At 43.3% G+C, this 15,334-nt stretch overlaps 1 protein-coding gene across 4 annotated transcripts in view; it reads left to right on the forward strand.

Moving 5' to 3' along the window:
• The window catches only part of CDK18 (cyclin dependent kinase 18), a 283,704-nt gene that overhangs the window by 27,879 nt on the left and 240,491 nt on the right, over positions 1-15,334 (forward strand). The window contains exon 1 of one of the 4 annotated variants that reach the window (XM_075335688.1): positions 6,171-6,226. The exons of 2 other annotated variants lie outside the window; for them this stretch is intronic. The gene's annotated coding sequence lies outside the window, so the exon portion shown is untranslated. Of the gene's footprint in view, positions 1-6,170; positions 6,227-15,334 lie in introns of those variants that run through there. One more of the 4 variants, XM_075335689.1, reaches the window with a different exon arrangement.

Raw genomic sequence — 15,334 nt, forward strand, 5'->3', positions numbered from 1 at the left:
GGTATTTACGAGCCTCTTACAGATAAGCTTACAGAAGCAGAGTAGATAGAAAAAGAATATTAGAAAAGTGTTAGTTAGGAAGAGTTAAGGCCCAGTCTTACTAAACAACTTACCAGCGATCCCAACAACGATACAACCTGATAGGGATCGCTGGTAAGTTGCTAGGAGGTCGCTGGTGAGATGTCACACTAAGCGACGCTCCAGCGATTACACCAGCAACCTGACCTGGCAGGGATCGCTGGAGCGTCGCTACACGGGTTGCTGGTGAGCTTGTCACACAGGCAGATCTCACCAGCAACCCGTGACCAGCCCCCAGCGCCGCGTGGAAGCGATGCTGCGCTTGGTAACTTAGGTAAATATCGGGTAACCAACCCGATATTTACCTTGGTTACCAGCGCACACCGCTTAGCGCTGGCTCCCTGCACACCTAGCCACAGTACACATTGGGTTAATTACCCGATGTGTACTCTGCTACGTGTGCAGGGAACAGGAGCCGGCTTCTGCGGATGCTGGTAACCACAGTAAACATCGGGTAACCAAGAAGCCCTTACCTTGGTTACCCGATGTTTACCTTCGTTACCAGCGTCCGCCACCCTCAGCTGTCAGTGCCGGATCCTGTTCTCTGTACTCCTAGCCACAGTACACATCGGGTTTATTACCCCATGTGTACTCCAGCTACGTGTGCAGAGAACAGGAGCTGGCACTGACAGCTGAGAGCGGCGGACGCTGGTAACGAAGGTAAACATCGGGTAACCAAGGTAAGGGCTTCTTGGTTACCCGATGTTTACCGTGGTTACCAGTGTCCGCAGAAGCTGCTGCCTGCACATTTAGTTGTTGCTCTGTCGCTGTCACACACAGCGATATGTGCTTCACAGCGGGAGAGCAACAACTAAAAAATGGCCCAGGACATTCAGCAACAACCAACGACCGCATAGCAGGGGCCAGGTTGTTGCTGGATGTCACACACAGCAACATCGCTAGCAACATCGCTAGCAACGTCACAAAAGTTGTTCCTTAGCAGTGATGTTGCTAGCGATGTTGCTTAGTGTGACGTGGCCTTTAGGATAAATAAAAGGGGATCACAATAGTAGTGGAAAATCTCTTTAAGATCTTTGGGCCGGACATAGATTCCCTTAGAATTTGCCTCCATAGTTTGCATTAAATAAAAGAGGGCATTACCAATGTGAGACATATAAAGACTAAAGCCTGCTTTACACGGTACGATCGATTGTGCGATTTCACAATCGATCGTACCCGCCCCCGTCCTTTTTGCGTCACGGGCAAATCGCTGCCCGTGTCGCACAAAGTTACTAAACCCCGTCACACATACTTACCTCTCGTGCGACCTCGCTGTGGGCGGCGAACGTCCACTTCCTGGAGTGGGAGGGACGTTCGGCGTCACAGTGACGTCACACGGCCGCCGGCCAATCAGAGCGGAGGGGCGGAGATGAGCAGGATGTAAACATCCCGCCCACCTCCTTCATTCCACATAGAGCCGGCGGCGGCCGCGGGAGGCAGGTGAGCTGCTCATCGTTCCCGTGGTGTCACACGGAGCGACGTGTGCTACCACGGAAACGATGGGCGACTAAAGTAACCGATATTATGGAACCTAACGAGCAGTACCCGACTCACGATTTGTGAGCGATACTGCGTCGCTAGGAGGTGTCACACAGGCCGGCATCGCCAGCGATGCCGGATGTGCGTCACAAAAACCGTGACCCCGACGATCTATCGCCCGATAGATTGCCTGGTGTAAAGCAGGCTTAACAGTTCACTCTCCTGATCTACATGGCTTACACAGGTAAACCCCTCTGTTTAAAAAAAAGACTTGGAGGCAGATTCTTGGGGAGACTTCTGCCCGGCCCATTGATCTTAACAGCTCATTTACGTATAAGAAATAAGTGGATTTCTCTGGAATCAGACATCACATTGCAGATATCAAGATACGATTTTATTTAACTCTCTATGATCTGCAGGAGGGTTAATCCTAGTGACAGATTCCCTTAAAATCTATATCACAGATTACGATTATGCTACACATAGAATTTAAGGACCTGTTATGAATTGTGTGCCATATTTTACGGAATTTTACATGGAAGCATGCAGAAGTGATATTTTACGGACTCTGAAAATCGTGGAAAAAAAAATGGCATGTTACATTTCCTTCTCATATTCATATAGATATTGTGCTGCAGTTTTCCTTTGGAAGCAATGCTGTGGAAAATATGTAGTGAAGCCACATGTGGACATCACACAAGCGCCTCCCGGGCAGTGTTGTGTACCTATAACAGCTTCTATGCTTGGAGTGTGCATTAAGCCTTACATTTAGAGTTGAGAGAGTACCTAACCATTTGTACTCACTATACTCATAACGAATACTGTTTAATACTTGCATATTCGTTACGAATACCGTGTCAAAAGTAAGTCACTGGGGAAAAACTCGCAAAGTAACAAGTAACTCGAATGCCGCACTATTAATGCGAGTATTGAATAGCACGGCATTCGGGTTACTCGCACTCTGAACGAATACGTGAGTATTAGACAGTATTCGTTATGAGTATAGCGAGTACGTATAGTTAGGTACTCGCTCAACTCTACTTACATTGCGTTTAGCGTTGTGCGTTTTGTGGATGTGTCTTTTTCTTTAGCTTAGCTATTCCTACTTAGCTGGAAATGCAAACTCAACCTTTTAAATAATCATGTCTATGTCCAGGTTTAGAATGTTTCCGGAAATACAGTATCCCAGAAGAATATGGGTATGACAAAATATTGTTATTACATTTTTTAATAAAAAAATGATTTTAATAGAGAACCCAAGAAAAGTCTCTGAGAATTTTTCAACAAAACAAAAATCGATTTCTCCAGCGCTGTTTTACATTTCTTCTTGCACTGAATCAACCAGAAGATTAAGGTCATATTCACACATTGCGTTTTTGTAGCATTTTTGCTACATTTTTTCTGCAAATTAAAAGCTGATTTTTCTAGTGCCAGTAAAAGCTAATTAGATTTCCGTAATTTCATGCATATGATTGTATTTTTTATTTTATATTTATTTTTAAAACCTGCTGTATTTTTCAAAACTGTAGCATGTCAATTCCTTCATCGTTTCTGCAGCGTTATTAAACATATAAACCAAAAAATGCAGCAAAAAAGCAAAAACGTTGTAAAACCTGCTTTTTGTAAGCAGCTTCTTTACTGCGAAGAGAGTACATTTTTCTTGCAGAAAAAATAGCATAAAGGAGAAGTCTCATCAAGATGTTTATTCTATAATAATCCATCATAATTATCTGTGTAATGGTGTGTAAGTGTGTTAAAATCCTTTCCAGCACCATTATGGTCCTCTTCTGGCCCAAGTGACCTAAAAGCAGACTAGTCAATCACACACACAGGGACTGGAGGTTGCTGTAATGGAGACTTGTTTTGAGCCTCATAAACATATACTGGGAAACCAGCACTGCACCATACAATAGACGCTGTATGAACCACCAGAGCAGCAACACGGTCATGTGGAACGGGTACAGCACTTGAAACTGGAGAAGACGGCGATTGCTAAGTATTTTAATGCATTTACACACCATTACATAGATAATTAGGACGAATCATTAGAAGTAGAAGACCACATCATAGAGGGGGGAAAAAATAAGCTCACAAACAGAAAGCCAAAATGGTCATTTTCACCATGATCTGTTGGGACTTGATATATCTGATTGACCACGCTGGGCATTCTTCACTCCTGTCCCTCCTCAGCACCAGGATAGCAGAGCTGCAGTGTGGAAGCTCCAAAGTAGAGAAGATCATCGTGGGAGCAGCATGTATCACATACAACACTGCGGACCTACTATAGGGATCAGAGCATGCTGTCACTCTCCTTATATCCCGATATCTGTAGTGGGCTGTATGTGACAAGCACTGATCCCACAATGATCTTCACTACAGCTGTCCTGCCCTTCTAAGTCTCCTGACCTGAGCTCAACAGTCTCATAAGCATCTATGAGGCTGTTGAGTTTAGGTTAGGAAACCAGCGACAAGGCTTTACATCATTATCATACACGGACCATCTTTAATGAAATCTAGCCTTAACGAACATCAAGCTTAGCCTTATGAATACTGATGAAATATTGGCGAAAAATTCTGATGTGTAAATAAGGCTTTAGAAGTGGTAATATGGTGGAAGAGATGACACATATAATTTTGATAGCACACTTGTAGACACAGTTGCCATGATCGGACATGCGACCTCATTGGACCGGTAGCACCTCAGATAGTGGTGGTAAGTGCCTTGTAGTGAAGTTTGCAATGCAAATTAGCTGTGAAGGTGAAAACATCTTGTAGGTACCGTACTTGAAGATCTACTTTAAAAGCACAACAGGTTTTTTCTAGAGCTACTCCTAAAGACCATGGCCTCGATTCATGAAGACGAGCATCGTATACGTCAGTCTAGATGAATTTTGTTCATTTTTTAGTTGCCTTGCACCTGCAAAAGACATGTACTCCAGTCATTAACTGGAGTACATGGAATTTGGGCTTGACCTCTTACATACTTAGCTCACTTTCCCAAAATTGTCGGAGTGGGTGTAAAATGGGGCCAAAAACTGACTTGCACCAACATTTTGTGACATTTGAAACAGTTCTACCCTAGAATTCTGGTGCAAACTACTTGATGCATTGAGGTCCATGTTCATGTTCAGATGTTCTACTTTGCTACAAGATTATCTTCAGATTTTCTGTCCAATGAGTGAAATTCTCTAAATCTAATTGAAAACTACAGCACCTTTTTTCTAAAACCACAGAATGTAATCAAATTTGCACAATATTTTCTGCTGTGTGGGAAAGTTTGCTATTTACGCCAAACTTTTCTTAGTCCAGGTTTCCTGAACTCTAAAGTCCGCATTGTGCTACACAATACATAGGCTGTTCTAAATTAATGGAGGATCAAGTTATCCAGTCCACCTATTGACCGGCACAGCAGTAGCAGCCTATTTCTGTCTTAAAAGGGATCAGTTGCATTAATGAGTTCTTTTTCCACGGTAATCTTATAATACTTTCTGCATGTAGATCAGTTTTAGCGTGAGTAGTGATCTTACATCACATCCTGAAACCTGCAAATCCTTTTCAGACTGAAAAATTAGTTAAAGGGGTCATCTATTTTTTTTTTAACTTGCCAGAAACAAGAGATGCCTTAATAATTAAAATAACAGTTCCATGGTTAATCCCCGGTCACTGCAGCACATAGCCCGAGGGTATTTGTTAGCTGTGCTGATGTGATGATTTTATGGACACTCTTTAAAGGGTTATTCCCATCTTCAGGATCTTATCCCAATATGTAGTAGGTGTAATAGTAATAATATAACATAAGCAAATGCCTCCAATTAGAAATGCAGTATAGTTCCCCTGATATAGCCATGTCTCTTACCTCATGTGCAGGGTATTTTAACTTTGGCTGTGACCATGGATACCTAAGGCTGCTTTCACACATCCGGTTTTAGCAGTGCGGCTAAATCCGGCTCTAAAACCTATGCAACGGATGCGGCGAAAAAAAACGCATCCTTTGCATAAGTTTTTACATGCGGCCCGTCCGGTTTTTGCCGATTGCGGCACGCTACTGAGCATGCGCAGTGCAAAAAAACGCATGCGGCGGCCGGATGGGGTTTTGCCGCATCGGCCGGATGTTGCGCAATGCGGGTTTTTTTGCCGGCCAAAAAAACGTGCCAGGCAACGTTCTATCCGGCCGCCGCATGGGCTAAATATGCCGCATTCGGCAAATACTGGACCGAACGCAAGGCCATGCGACACAATCCGGCACTAATGAAAGTCTATGCGGGAAAAACGCAACCGGCGGCAAAAAAAACCTGGTTGCGTTTTTTCTGCAAAGAGCCGGATTGTGCCGCATTGCAGAAACCGGAGGTGTGAAAGCAGTCTAAGCTACAATGGCATGCACATGAGGTAAGAGAATGGCTATATCAGTAGAACTAATACTACATTTCTAACTGGGGCAATTTGCTAATATTACTATTAGACCTACTACATATTGGGATAGAATCTTGGAGATGGGGATAACCTTTTAGTGATAGCTGCAATTAATCGCTGATCTCAGCATCCGCCGTGTGACTACTTAAAACTGTGATTGGCCGTAGTGGTCACCTGATGGTAGTTAGAAAGTCGTCATCACTGCAGGACGGCTAATAGAGACCGGTGGGACACCACATTGGCGGCTAGGACTTACTGGGTGAGTGTGTGTTATTTTGTTACTTTACTGAATCCTTTGCTTTGTGGCCAGTTCAAAAAAAAAAATCCTTGACAAGCCCTTAAGCCCTTCATATTACTGAAATACATAGCAGTCATGATAAATCTAAAAACAGGAGTCTCCTCTAGGAAAGGCCAAAACTTTATAATCCCCACTAGTATAGGGTGAAGCATGAAAAAACAGAACCCTGCTTTACTTGTAGGGTTTTGGTGCAGATATGGCCTCATTTTCAGTAAAGCTGTTTTAGTTGCCCATAGCAACCAGACCTCCGTTCTTATTTTATTAGGAAATTTTGGATTATGCTTATTGGTTATTCCCCACAAGGGAAACAGTTATGGTTTGTTTTGTTTTTTTTCAGAAAAAAAATAGCAATTTAGCTCTGAGCCTGGTAATCTCCACTCTTTTGCTTGTAATGGTGCCAACAAACCTAAGATAACTGTCATTCAAAAGCTGCTTCGGCTGACTGCTATCTCTTCAATGCACACGAATGCTCAGTTTAGACGGGCGTTCATGTGTCCTCTATGGGTAATAGGCAAGTGCGCTTAGTAGGTTTCTTGGTTCTTGGTTCTTGGTTTTTTTTTTTAGTATATTGATAGTCAATATAATTGTGAAAATGGTTTTTGAATTACTGTATTTTGAGCAGCAGTTGTAACTTATCTGGATGGAGAACGAAAGGGACAGGCAATTATAAATCAAAATAATGTCTCTGTCTGTAGGAGCCCTAAAGAGGATCAGCTTCCAATGGGGAGGGATAATGGGGCCAAACTGAAAATCTCTCAATGCGCCCTAGAAGTCAAACAAAGTGCTTCTATGGTGTATTTATTTGGGCTGCATCGTTATATGATTCCATTCAAATGTAGATGCCATTCCCCAATTTTTAATGTTTCAACCACAATAACGATAATACTAGATAGCAGTATTTTGAGAACTCTGTGTTATGCTTGCGGGGCGAGCACTGTATTAGTGGGTCCACTGGACCAAAGGTACCGTTCACTTGCCTGGGGGAGAGAACTGGACCAGCCGCCAAGTCTTCTCTACTGCCACCAGACACTGGACTCATGGTTATGAGTCTGGAGCTGTCATAAGAAGAATGCTGCCTCCTTCTCACCGTGATTGATTGGTTGCAGAGTTAGGCCTGTGACACACATCCGTGCCGCCGGCACGTGTTTGTCATTTTTTACACGTACCGGCGGCACGGAGACACGTACAGCAATGCTACCCTATGGTAGCAGGCACACACACGTAAAACCACACGGAACGTGTGTCCGTGTGCGTTTGTACGTGTGTGCGTTTTTCAAAGCGCTGACATGTCCGTTTTTTCTCCGGCAGCACGGGTGTCACACGGCCCGCACCCGTACTACATGGGTGTAGTGTGGATGCGGTCCCGTGTGACACGCGCCGGAGAAAACACACGTGTCAGTGAAAAAAAACAAAACATTAACTCACCTTCTCCTGCCCTCCTGTCTCTGCCGCTGCTGCCTCTTGCTGCCGACCGCCGCTCATTAATCTCATAGAATATTCTCTTCACTGCCTGGCAGCAGCAGCAGCGGGGAGACGGGAGGGCTGGAGCCCGAGGATCAGCACCACGGACAGCAGCGCGGACAGCAGGAAGGACCAGGTGAGTATGATAATTACCGGTTCTACGTGTGCTATCGCGGATAGCACACGTAGAACACACGTGGCGCGCACGTACCAGAGACACGTACTTACCTGCACGCAACACGCAGGGGAAATACGTGTCTCTCGGCACGTGCGTGAATTTCACGTGAATGTGGCAGAGGCCTAGCTGGTATCTAGCAGTCAGCTGTCAATCACCAATGAAAGAGGCGGGAATTGTGCTTCTCATTAATACACCAAACTCATCAACTATGTGTCCGGTGAGTTCTTCACACTTCTCTGTTTGGCAAACATGACGATATTTGTTATGTCTCCTAATTGAAAAGCAGACCTGACTCCATGCTATGCTGGCCTTATGTGGGATAGCATAGTCTTCTTAAAGTACCAATATTCAATTAGTAAATGTGAATAAAAAGTTTATTCTTTAGTAAATAAACAAGTACTATGATTTATTTTATGTTTCAACATCTATACTATAACATTTAAATTAAGTGGATTTGGTGCTGTTATGATCTTTCTTTGAAGACACCAATCACGTTACTGTATTGTTACGTAATGTAATGTGAATCTTGTCTTTTGTAGATAATGTGTCATGTGAGCTGTGATGATAATGTGATGTATTGTAATGTGTTCCTATGTAATGTACAGTAAGATGATATGTAAGGAGGGTGTTTGTTATTATTATGTGTATGGCATAGCACTTGTATAAATATTTGTCAGACAATAGGGCAAGAGAGAGTTAAAGGGTTATTCCCATCTCCAAGATCCTATCCCAATATGTAGTAGGTGTAATAATAATATTAGCAAAGACCTCCAATTAGAAATGTAGTATAGTTCTCCTGATTCACTGTGTCACTTACCTCATGTGCAGGGCATTGCAGGACCATAGGTATCCATGGTTATGACTACTAGCAACTTACTATCTAACTGCCACTATATGCATGGTCATAACCATGGATACCAAAGGTCCTGCAATGCCCTGAACATGAGGTAAGTGGCATAGTTAGGCGAACTACTGTATACTACATTTCAAATTGGAGTTATTTGCTAATATTATTATTATAGCTACTACATATTGGGATAGGATCTTGGAGATGGGAATAACCCTTTAAGTGTTGGGACTATCCCACAATGGCAGGGGTTAGTTGATAGGGTTAGAGACAGTTTCTTATGGAAGAATTAGTGAAGACCTAGTGTGCGATAGATACAGATGGATATTCTGTAGGTTGTGAAGGTTGCATACAGTGGCAGACTTGTGGCAGAGAAAGCAGAAAGAGGACCGGAGATGAAATGATGTGATCCTTAACTATTGACCAGGACATCAAACGCTAAAGAACGCTGAGGCTAGACACCGGCCTCCATACAGAGTGGCCCCAGATAGAAGGGTTCCGAGAATGCCACTTTAGCAAATATTCCCCAAGCCTGGAAGGTAACGAGTCTGAACTGACTGACATATGAGAAGAGTTGACTTTCCCAGGCGGAGCCTCCCCAAGCATCCAAGAGCGCAAGGCTCTTCTCTGGGACTGTTGGATACCCATTACTTCCCTCCTCTATGGGGAGAAGAGACATGGATATGGAAGTGTCAGGGAGCACAAGACCTTACTCTGGCCATAGTGATAGAACCTTCAACCCCCCTCCTCTAAGAGGAAACTGGACGTGAAGCATCTAAAAGGGAATGTGACCATAATGAATTGGACTGTTTCGATAGGCTGGGTTGTTTTGGAACTCCCATGAACAGTAAGATCAGAAGCAACCCAGTGGGAACTGAGAATGCCTGAATATGTCTTGTACAATTGATATGTTCCATAAGATATGTGCAGCTGTCTGGTGTATAATGTTGTTGCTGAAGATGAGCCGTTGAGTAATGTTCTGATGTTTTAGATGAACTGGTGGTCTCCTTGTGGGAATGAGTTGTCATTTGGTCTTGGCCAATCAACATTAGTGGCAAAATGTGGCCTGCAATGGTGATCGGCCTACTCTACACAAGTGCACACACCAAGCCAGGACCAGCTCTTTCATGTAGTGTGCCAGGATGTCCGGAGTCAATGCCTGACCCACAACTACCGCCCCGCGGCACCCTACAGAACCAGATAACGTTAATAAATGTATTTATCACAGTTGCTACAAGGCAAGATTCATCATGTTTCATATTTGCTCTCTGCCAAAAACATGTCACACAAAGTGTTGGGTTGAGGGTGCTGGGAAGTCAACAGTAAAGTGCAGGTGTATTCTACTAGGACAGAAGCATGTATAGCTGAAACACCAGACGGACATCTTCCAAAACATGCTGTTCTTAAGTGATGTACTATTTGCATATGACAGTGAGACAGATGGGAGAACATTTAACTCTCTCTAACTGTCTTAGTCATGTAAATTAGATTTGTTCTTAAAACAAAAAAGTGATTTAAAATGTAAATTACATTTATCCATCCTGACCTGTAGTATAGGACCAACCAAAATAGTAAATTTAGGGGATTTAGAAGTACCCAGATGTCCAATACTTTATAGATTACATTAGGGACCTATAAAGATCTCAGATTTTACTGCTCTTGCACTTTCACACATCCCGTTCTCTAATGGGCATTTATAGTGTTCAGCCAGTGGTAGAACCACAAATTTAGCAGAACGGTGTCGCCATACGAGCACTCAATTCTTGTTCTACAAAAATAAGCACTATATTATGCCCTTTTACTTTCACACAAGGCTCGTGGGGGTATATTTCATTTGCTTAAAGGGAATCTGTCAGTAAGATCAATCCACCTAAGCATGTAGGTGATAGAAAGTGAATGAAATGATATCTGCGATCTGATATCTCATTCAAGAGAAATCCACCCTTTTCCAAAAGGATAACATTTTAATCCTAAATGTTTGTCTATTTAATGTAATCATCTAATCTCTTTTCTAATATCCTTAAATTTAAAAAGCCATCTTGTTCCCTCACTACACCGTCTAACTGCTTTATTTTATTTTTTTTACTTACTTCATGTTTGATGACATTTTGTTTGGGAACCCCTTAAACGACACATCTTCAGAAAGCTGTAGTGTAGTCCCTGCCGCCACGTCTGACCCATCCTAAAACAAAAGCAGTGGGCTAGTCATTGCTCTTCTGAGCATGCGTCTGTTGACAATTACGACAGCTGCTTAGTAGAGTTCCTTTGTCACTTTGCGATATTACATTCTATGCACAGTGACAGTGCGCTCCCTCGCCGCCTCTAATGAGTAGCGATGAGCACTCAAGAGAGTGCACTGTCAGACTGTGCATTGTAAGATGAAAACTAGGCAAAGCAGAGACCAGCCCTGTCCCCGCAAGTGGCATCAGATCTATGTTCCGGACACAGATCTCCCTGATATTCTGCCTCCAATGCTTATTTTAAATGAAAGGGGACGTTACTAGTGAGACATGTAACGACAGTGTGCTCTCTTGATCTACATTTCTCACACTGGTAACACCCCTTTTCATTTAAAATAATCCTTGAAGGCAGATTCTCTGAGATCCGTATCCGGCCCATAGATCTTACCAGCTTATTTACATATTGAGAAAAACGTGGATTTATCTGAAGTAAGACATCGGATCGCAGAGATGAAAGTATCATTTTGTTCAACTTTCTATGACCTGCATTCTCATATAGATGGCTTAGGAGGGTTGATTCTACTAATGGTCATGTCACACACAATGACAGCGACGACGACGTCGCTGCTAAGTCACCATTTTCTGTGACGTAGCAGCGATGTTGCTAGCGATGTCGCTGTGTGTGACATCCAGCAATGATCTGGCCCCTGCGGCTCTGAGGTCGCCGGTTGTTGCTGAATGTCCTGGACCATTTTTTGGTCGTTGCTCTCCCGCTGTGAAGCGCACATCGCTGTGTGTGACAGCGAGAGAGCAACAACTGAATGTGCAGGCAGCAGGGAGCCGGCTTCTACGGTCGCTGGTGACCAAGGTAAATATCGGATAACTAATCAAAGGCTTGGTTACCCGATATTTACCTTCGTTACCAGCGTCCTGTACCCCGTCGGTGCGTAGTTCCGGAAGTACTCCTCCGGCAACCACTTCTCCTGGGTACCAGGTCACCCTCAACCCGAGTCAGGACGTTGCTCAGTCACACCTTTACACTTCACTGTCAACTCTCACACTGACTACTCTCCACAGTCTGCCCCTCCCACCTGGTTAACTAGTGGACTGGAGTGGCTCCACCTCTAAGCGGCCATCCATTGGTCCCACCCTAGCTAGGTACCATTGTATGGGGGAATGTTGGGGAAAACTGGGATTACCTGGGATCTTGGTGTTACCAACAATGGTGTTCTGGGTCCCTCAGGGGGTAGCGTCTGCATCCTGGTGGGGATGCACAACCTTGTAGCACCCTGATGGGTTCAGGGGCGCTACAAAGACGCAACTCCTGACAGAGTGCTCAGAGCACTTTACTAGTGTGAATGCAGTCTAATGTTGGGACCACCTCATACAGGAATGATCTGAATAATATGACTTTAGAGAGTTGCCTTAGAGATTGAGGTCTTTGTCTTTTACATTCTTTGAATCTATATTTGTTTATAAATATATCTTTATTTTATATACACACACTTTCTTATTTATAGATTTTGGTAGAAAGTAACAAAGAACCTGCAATCACGGTTTTTGTTTCTTTCCAAATAGCTACTAAATAGATCCATAATGATCTCTGCGAGGTAGTATTATTCTGCCGGTCTTCTTATTGTACCTTCCTTTAAACTATGTACATATTTGACCTTTCCTACCTTTCGATAACTAGGCCTGATTTCCATATCTAAGACACAGATATAAAGAGAAGTGTGTGGGAGAGATCAAAGAAGCTTGTAGTACATTGTGAAGTACCCACAGCAAATACTTCTGTAAAGTAAATGGCACAGACAATACGATATGCATCAAATGGTAATTACTTCTAGTGCATTAGCTTTTGTGGTAGTGTCTGATGAGAGAAGGAAGCTTCATCATGTCTGTGATTGAATGGGAATATGCACCTCCCGGTCATCAAATACAGGTTTATAGCAGTGTATTGTACCTTAAATGGAACATATCACATCCAGAAATGCTAATTACCTGCAGATATAGGATTAATCTGCATGTAATGTAACTGTGTCTACAGGGAGGAAATGAAATTATATCCTCCCTGCAGCAGCTTACTTGTAGTCATGGGGGTGGTGCAGTGAGAAGTTACAGTTACCGCTTACTATACAGTGAGTGTGCTTTGATCACTCCCCAGCACTTGATTGACAGCCTATGCTGCACACATGTGGTGCCGAGCAGTCTCTCAATCAGTGTCTCTTCCTTTATCGACAACACTTGGGGAAGACCTGTCAATCAGTGGGAGCCGGAGTCATGCCGGACTTGTGAAAGAATGTGTTGTTCTAAAGACCTCAATTAATCTAAGCATCGTCCTGTAATAGAATGTCACTAGTGACCAACACATATGGGAGAAGGGCACCACCCAATGGGATCTCCTGGTATACAACCACAGCACAGTTTAGAAAAAAGAAAAGAGTATACCTCGCAGAGATCACCACAAGTCAGTCTTTTAGAAAATTAGAAAAACCTTTATTGCAAAAGTAGGAACCACATTTCTCCACACTGGGAGCAAAAAGCACACACAGGAACAATGGGTAAATACATTTAAAAAGCCAGAGGCATCATTCCCCAACACACCAAACCCAGTACAGTAAATAATCGTATTAGTATACAGTCATGTCAGACATGGTGGTACCCTTGAGGTGTTTCTTCAGGTTTGGAAACAGATGATAGTCGGAGGGAGCTAGATCTGGTGAATAAGGTGGGTGGTCAACCAGCTGGAAGCCCAGCTCTGTCAGTTTTGCCGTGGTTGCTTCTGCAGTGTGAGTGGAGGCATTGTCTTGCAGGAACAAGATTCCTTTGGACAGCTTGCTGTGTCTTTTGGCCTTCAGAGCTGCCTTCATTTGGTCCAAAAGGTCAATGTAATACCTTGTATTGATGGTGGAACCCTTTTGAAGGTAGTGCACTAGTAGCACACCCTCCTTATCTTAGAACACAGACACCATCACCTTAGTGGCTGATTTTTGCACTCTGAACGTCTTTGGATGAGGAGAACCACTGTGCCTCCACTCTTTTGACTGCTCCTTGTTTTCAGGGTCATACAAATAAATCCAGGTCTCATCCATAGTGACCAGTCAATCCAGGAAGTTCTTATCAGTCCAGAAACACTGACAAATGGACCAGGAAGTTTTCACTCGCATGCTTCTCTGATCTGTTGTCAAAGATATGGGTACCCACTTTGCAGATAGCGTCCTCATGTCTAAATGTCAATGGATAATGACACAAACACGTTCACGGGAAATCCCGATGATGTCTTCTATTGCTTTAGCTGAAATTCGTCGATTCTCCACTATGAGGTTGTGCACAGCATCGATAATCTACCGAACAATAACCACTCTCGGTAGTCCAGGACGTTCCTCATCATTGGTGCTGAAGTGGCCCGTTTTAAATTTAGCAACCCAGTTCTTAACAGTGGAATATGAAGGGCATTGATCCCTCAATGTCTGCGACCTATGACCATGAATATCCTTCATGGACTTTCCTTGCAGAAACAAGAATTTTATTACTTCTCTGCTCTCAGTTGCTGTGAATATTGCATTAGACTCCACCATTTTGTTTTCCCGCGTGCGTAGAACATTGTTGCCATAAGCAACAAACATTAAATTTTTAAAACATATATTAGACACATAAGGCTTTCAGGTGATGTAACATTCGTTATCATCGAAACAAAAAAAAGATCACAAAGCCAAAGACTTATCAGCAGCCCCATGTAGAGGCACAAATCATGTTTTGCTATTTAGTAATCTGAGTTTGGGTTTGGTGAATGCAGAATATTACCTGCCTGACTGCCTGCTTTGAAAAAACTATAAAACTTGTTGGAGAAGGAATAATACGGAAGTTCAGAGGATTTGTACGTGAGCCATCTTTTGAACTATCAGTCATGGGCAGTTTCCATTGGCTAACAGTATCGCCAGCATGTGGAAATCAGGTTATCACTCCCACAGGGCCGTGATAACACGGAAAGAATGCCAATAAGTCTGGGGAACTAACGCCCATTGGACTAGTCAAGGCCCTAATTAGCATAGGGACAGAAAGATTTATAAGATTATTTTTAAAAAAACATTAAGTTTAGTACACAACATTATACAGGGCTGGTTAGGCAGGGAACTGGGCATACAGGTATCAATGCTGCTGGGTTGGAGGGCATAAGGGACCTGATAGGTTCCATGTAATGAACCAAGCTCCTCCACACTCTTCCATTAAGAATGGCATATACAATTGAAGTCTTAATGAAGTGGGCCCTATGTTTCTGTGTTATTACAACATGGATTGTTGATGTAGAGGGTGGCAACACCTCAGGATTTGTCTAGGTCCCAAACAAGGTATTGCTGTCTTCTGCGTTGTGATATCACACTAAGAATGACACAGCCTAGCAA

The sequence above is a fragment of the Anomaloglossus baeobatrachus genome, chromosome 2, assembly GCF_048569485.1.
Source record: "Anomaloglossus baeobatrachus isolate aAnoBae1 chromosome 2, aAnoBae1.hap1, whole genome shotgun sequence".
NCBI classification, from domain to species: Eukaryota; Metazoa; Chordata; class Amphibia; order Anura; family Aromobatidae; genus Anomaloglossus; species Anomaloglossus baeobatrachus.